The following is a 7,012-nucleotide window of genomic DNA, read 5'->3' as shown; positions in this document are numbered from 1 at the left end:
AATCAATCACCCAATCAGATATTGAAGCCAACACAAATCACTGAACCAAATACATATCATCACACAGTAGCATCATCACTTAGTCAACTTCTATTTCATAATCAATTCAGCCCAATCAATACTATCAAACACATATTATCATAAGAGAGACTTCATCGACAGACAACAACAAAGATAACATAACATATCAACCATCATCAACAACTTATATTGCAAATGCTAAAATGTATACGTGACCATTACAAATAACATCTGTGTATGTATGCGCTTCTCATGTTTGACACATGTGTACACATTCTGAACTTTTGCAGAATATATACGCAACTACCCAGAAGCAGATCTGTGTATGTACACGCCCTCTTAGACGCAAACTTGTGTACAGATATATAATTCTTGAATTGTGCCTTCACTACAACCACATAATATACTTTTTAACCCTTACTATCTCATATTCATGTCAGAGTATCATTAACACCACAAATCTATCACAGTTAGATATTTTCAATAAGAAAATCAAACAAGCACATATGATACCATACTTCATATTTTTCAAATCTGTGTCTTTTCCTTGCTCCTTGGTGCACACTTGTTTAAGATCAAATAATTCATAGAAGACACAAAACTTGCACACCCTTGTTATTGTAAGTTTTTTTTTTCCTGCCACCAGTGATCAAATGGTCTCTTTCAACATTTCCATTAGGGTTTAGGGTCAAGTTTTTTTCATCTTACTAGGTCCTCCATTCAAAAAATTTGATCACTGGTTAGTATGTCTAGGGTTATTTTCACTTTCTCAACAATTTTTACATGCCGATCACTTTCATCATTCAGCTGAGTGTATCATCATTATGAGATTATCATCATCATGTTAGTCATCACCATCATGATTTCACTAAGTTTAGTGTCTCCATTAGGTCATTAGGCTTTCAAGGTCACCAACACTTTCATTTCATGCATAAAATCCGGCATAGGATGAGTTGTGATAAGCAAGTCTTTTCAATAAATTCTTATTTTAGATGTAATTTCTTGTTTCTATATGTAATAAGTACTTCATAGCTGTAGTTTCAAAGTTCCAAAAAGAAGTTACACTGTTAAAAAAAAGATACAGAGTCAAGGTTACAAATGTCCAAGGCTGCCAGGTTCAAAAGAATGAAAGTCATGTTTAAAAAAGACATGTGGGGCCCATTATCACTCAAAATAGTATTATGTTATGTCTATAAAAGCCCAAAGAGATTCACACACATTCCATTTACATTCTTATCTTACCTTGTCGTCGAGCTAATTCCTCCTTAAGTGAGAAAACATAGGTTTTTTCAGCCAAATTTGAAAATTTTGCTTGGCATTGCACCTACAGACAAGGCGCTGCGATTTTGGAGGTGGCATTGCGCACCAGTGAACTACGCTTCGCACATGACAGTGTCTCCTAGAATTGCAACAAATCACTCAAATTTGAGTTTTCAAGCCTCTAAATCCAGTTTTTAATCCTCTAAGCTTCATAATAGGTAAGTACACTCCTTTGCATCCCCTCTTCCTTTGGCAAAACAAACAAAATGATTGTGAGTTTAGTCCTCTAGGGTTTTCTATGAGTTTCATGTTTTGAGCTTGAAAATGATCAGTTGGAGCTTTGAAACCCTAAAATCACTATCCCTATACCTCTATTTGCATGCAACTCATCATCCCCATTCACCAACAAACCATTTCCCTTCATTCCACCTCACCTCCCTACAAACCCTAGCCTTAATCTATCAATTTGTGCATGTTACACAACATTTTGTCACTATCCTTGTACTCCCTGTTCCTCGATCCTGGAGGACCTCTACAGTGACCCTCATATGTTTCCCTGCCATGAAGAACATGTCCCTACATCCCTCTTCATATGCAGAACATTTCCCAAGAATCTTCCTTCAAACCCAGTTTTCAAGACCGACGCTAGTGCTTAGTTCTTCCCCTGCATTGATTTACAAAGTTAAAACCAGCACTAGTGCCGAACGATGCAAGTGAGCCATTCATCACTCATGCTAACCCTCTTTTGGGAAGTTTTTAAAAATGGAGTCGAAGCTTCGTGAAAGAAAGTCTGGTAAATGGTTGAGAAAGATAGAGCTAAGAGAGAGCTCCTTTCCCCTATTAAAATGGAACAAACCAAAAGGGATAAGGCCTATCCCACCATAATAGGATCCATTTCCCCTCTATCAAAGCTATATAAACCCCCCATTTCACACCCTCAGCTAGCTATTGAAAGGGCTGGAATAATCTGCAAATCCTGAGAGCCATATTGAGAACCTTAGCCTTCTAGTTTGTGTGTGAAGGGAGAATAATCTTGTAGTGTTTGGTTTGGAGTAAAATGAAAGAGGAGGGTGAATCATGAGATGCTTATAGTGGTGCTGGAACCTAGACATGCCAAAGGGAACCTACAACGTCAAGGCTCTGGTTGTATTTCTCTTTGAATTTTTATTAATACAACTAATGATTTATTTCCTATATCGTGTGTAATATTACATTTGATAGCTTAAAACTCCTTGGCCTTTTAAGTAGATTGAATTCGATTTTATGCTATCATGTTTATTGTTGTCTCTTGCATGTTTGTTTTAGGTGTTTGAACGAAAGGAACGAAAGGAAGTTGGAGCAAGGAGGCAAGATCAACATCAAGTGGATTAGCGCTATAAGAGGTAGGCCCTCTTATTCGATTCTAATCTAAGGGAATTTACATTAGATTATTTTGTTTGTGGCTAGACCCATTCTCAGGCTAGAGGGATCATCTCTGTCCATAGAGGAGATTTACCTACTCCACAAATTGGCGACTCCGCTGGGGAACCATCCCTCTCTTTCGATTGTTTGCATTTCATGATTTGTGTTGACTTTTGTCGTATCACTCTTTCTTTTTGGTTTTCCGTGCTTTACACTATCTTCTACCTAGAGTCTTGAATTTAGAATGACAGGTCTGGTTTTGATTTCTGAAAATTTTTATTTTTTCCTTGAAATCCTCGATCAACGCTGTTTATTTTTCGATAGTCACACTGACCAACGTGATTTACTCTTAAACAGTCGCGCAGTACCCTCTTGTGGCGCTGGTTGTTAGTTAAGCACTCACGTCGATTCCTGTAGGTTAAGATCAGGGTTTCTCCTGAATCATTGCCAGTGTGTCTTGCCCTCATAAGTTCAATTTCTTGGCTTGTTTGCCTATATTCTCCCTGGGTTGAAATCTTCATTAGCTTGATTGGTTTGAGTTTGCCTTACTTGATTTTTTGAGTTTTGTAAGGTTTGTGTCCCTAGGAAATCTAGGTCATCATCCATTCAACTGTATGTCTACTCATCAAGTCAAGTTTTTGGTTATATGCCCTATGCATTTCGTGTTTTAGTCCTTGCATTGCTTTGTTTTCGATTGAACAAGTGTAAACGTTTCATTTTCTCTTCTCTTGATTTGATTGTCTCTTTTCGAGAATAGATTGCATTGCTTGCTTTGTTTTGATTGAGTCTTTGCATACTTGGTTTAAGAGGAGTTCTTCTTATCTTGCTTGGTGTATGATTGATGTTGGTTGTTTGACAAATTTTCATTGAAATGTTATGTGAAAGATTCATTTTATCATTCCATTGAAAAAATACATCATTCTAGTTTGCTAAATTAATATGTTGCATTAAGTAACATCATTGAAAGCTAGAATTGCATCATCATGAGCATTTGAAATGAAATGAACTTATTTTACTATTGAAAGGACCAGTTGAAGTGCATTTGATAGGAAAGATAGGAAGTGGAGAGAATTTTCATTATTTTGTTTCGGAAAGCAAAGTAGTGAAGCGTCATCTTGCTTTCAGTTGCTTGTTTGTTGCATTGATTGTTTTCTCTAGCCTAAATTAGTGTAAACATTCATCGAATTGAAAGGGTTTTTGTCTCATATAGTTGCATATAGGATTTTTTCAAGTTACATCGATAAGGCCTGAAAAATTAGACTTAATTTCAAGATAAACTTCTAAAATATATTCAATTAACCTAAGGCACATTTGAAACTAAACGCTCACATTTAGAGGTCTAGGCTACGGATGTGTTTCGGTGTCTTTAAACCTAGCAGATGTCATTCGCTTCGACACTAGACAACGCTAGTACGAACTTGTGCTCCCTGTACTATCACGTATATAAAGGGAGACCCCACTAGGTTTGAAATCCTTTGTCCCTAGGAAGCTGAGTTTGTCACCTTGTAAACGTGATACACCGAACACAACATTCGGGGAGATTTCCTTCCTGTACTTCTTGGTTTGCGGGAGGTATTCTGCAGTTCATGGTAACCTGGTAATCCTTTTGTCTAGATTATCCTAAGCAATCATTTTGGTCTTTTTGACTCTTTAAATTTAAAAGATCATCGAACATTTGTCCTTTTGAGCTTATTCAAACCAAAAGCGACTAGAGTCATATTTGCCTTTTTCTCCACTCTTAAAACATGAAAAGGCACCAGTCGGTTTCAACATCTTAAAGAATTATTTTCCCATGATCACATCACATTCCTGATAGTCTTATTTTGGACCACATTGTGAGTTTACCCTTAATATATTTTAAAGAAGCCCTGAAATTAATCTCTTTTCTCTTGTTGTTTGAGACAAAGTCATCGTGGCAGAACCATCAGGTTTGCCTAGTTCCTCTTCCACTTCTCCATCTAAAATATTATCTGAGGAGCCTCTCCCTGAACTCCCGCATTCACTCGAGGATCAAGGTGTTGAACTTGGAATTGTTCTGTGAATTCAACCTTTGTCATCCCGTCCTCCTCGATCAGATACTGGGTCACCTTATGAATCTGGCCCGGAATCTCGAGATAATCCTATCTAGACTCCTGAGAGTGCATCGGCTCCTAAAGGTCAGCAAGGACTGGTTGTTTACCCTCCGAATCCTTTGTTCAATCCTGTTGTGATATCACCACAGCATTCGTACAGTCCGTACGATCAATGTTGTATTTCTTTGGAATTATCTCCTTGAACATCTTCGGTTGTCCATCGTCTTTTGTTTCCACCCATGGAATCAAAAGCCAAGACCCCAGTCTCCTCTCTAGGTCATTCAAAGGTTTCTGCTACACACTCCTCACGTAGTTGATGAATAGGGATATCCATTCCCTCTTGAAAGTTTCCCTTACATGGGAAGCATTCAGACCAATGTTTACCTTGCGTATAGTGGGCCCTCATTGCCGCATGGTTATACCTCTCTAGCTCAGTTGGTTTCGGGTAATCCTAGTGCCTAATCGTTATATAACAACCCTATCTAGTTGTATGGTGCTATGCCTACCTTAGGTCCATTCGATTAGAACCCGAACTCTCAACCAATTGTGCATACTACAGTCACTTTAGTTCTGGTGCAACCCACCGTTCCGAATCCACTTGTTTTGTCATTTCAACTGACTCTTCCAGTTCAACCGACAATCCCAAGTCAAGTATTTGTAAGTTCTTTGACCCCTTCAGTAAGTGGACAGGCTGTACCACCACCTGGGAGGCAAGATACGAATATCTCCATCATGTCTGGTGCAACCAACGTGAGTGGCTCACAAGCTCACATGGTTGGAACGAATCAGCCCTCTTACGGTGCTATTCCGAACCCTGCTAGTCCTTCTGGATCGAGTAATGTCCAGTACCAATAGCCGAACCCTACTGGTCCATCTGGGTCAGGTAACATCCAGTACCAGCAACCATATGTGGCTCAGGTTCCATTCCAACCTCCTTATGTTCCATATGGTTCACAAGCGATGGTAAATCCACCTTATGTCCCTCAAACTGTACCCTATGTTCAGCTTGGTCCATCCGCTGTGCCTGGTGGACATAGCTAGATCCAATTCGGGAAATTTCAGTACCCTCAGGGTGTCACCCCAGGAACTGTCCAGGTACCCTTGTAGCAACAAGGGAAACCCTTTCTGCAGCAGGGGCAACCTTCACAACAGTAAGGGCCATCCTTGCAGCAACAAGGGCAGGTAGTGCAGCAGCAAGGACAAATGCAACAACCGCAGGGGCAACCCTTGCAACAGTCACAACAAACTTTGCATCTGCAGGCACAGTTTGTTCACCAGTCCTCCCAACCTATGTCCTCACAAGGTCAACCTCTGTAGCAGCAGGGACAACCTTTACAGTAGCAAGGCCAGCACTTGCAACAACAAGGTCAACCCGGGCAGCAACAACCCTTGTACTCATATTAACAGGGTCAACCTTTGCAAGGTCAAGGTCAAGTCCTGTAGCAGCCGGCTCAAAATCTTTATGTCTAAGGGCAACACAGAATCCTTATGTCCAGGAGTAGCAGGTGCAAAATCCTTATGTCTAAGGGCAACAGTTTCAAAACCCTTATGTCTAGGGGTAGCAGGTTCAAAATCCGTATGTCCAAGGCCAACAAGCTCAACAACCTTTTAACCCATATGTTGCTTATCAACAGACTATGGCTAGACAGTATCAAGGATACCTAGGCCAGAATCCTCCCTACGGGCAAGGTAACCTACAGTGGGGGAAAAATCAGATGCCATATGGACAAAATCCTCCACTATGGGGGAAAAATCCTTACCAACAAGGATGGGTTTTGCAGTTTGGGCCTACTAAGAGGCCCCAAATGCCTTTTAATACACAATTTCCATTCTTGGGCACATTAGAGCTGCTAGATGTTTCTAGACTTACGAATGATCCCATTCTTCATTTGCCATACTGGCCTCCAGTTCCATCCAATATTCTGAGCGATTGTCCGAAGTTTGAGGGAAAAGCGAAGGAGGATCCACAAGCCCACGTGATGACATATCACCTCTGGTGCTCCTCCAATTCACACATTGATGATTCCATTCATCTCTGACTCTTTCAATGAACTCTCACAGGTGCTGTAGCGAAGTGGTATATCGAATTACCTCGAGGTACCTACAATGACTTCAACACTCTAACTATGGATTTTCTCACTCATTTCCAGCTATCGGTTCATTATGAAACTGACACCCATATGCTTATGTCACTTAAGCAAGACACTGCGACCCATATCTCCGATCACATACATGAATGGAGGAGTCGACATCACCTG

Source organism: Pinus tabuliformis, chromosome 7, assembly GCF_031772625.1.
Source record: "Pinus tabuliformis cultivar Carrire ecotype Pingquan chromosome 7, CPIR1, whole genome shotgun sequence".
NCBI classification, from domain to species: domain Eukaryota; kingdom Viridiplantae; phylum Streptophyta; class Pinopsida; order Pinales; family Pinaceae; genus Pinus; species Pinus tabuliformis.
Note: the sequence above shows the minus strand (reverse complement) of the source record.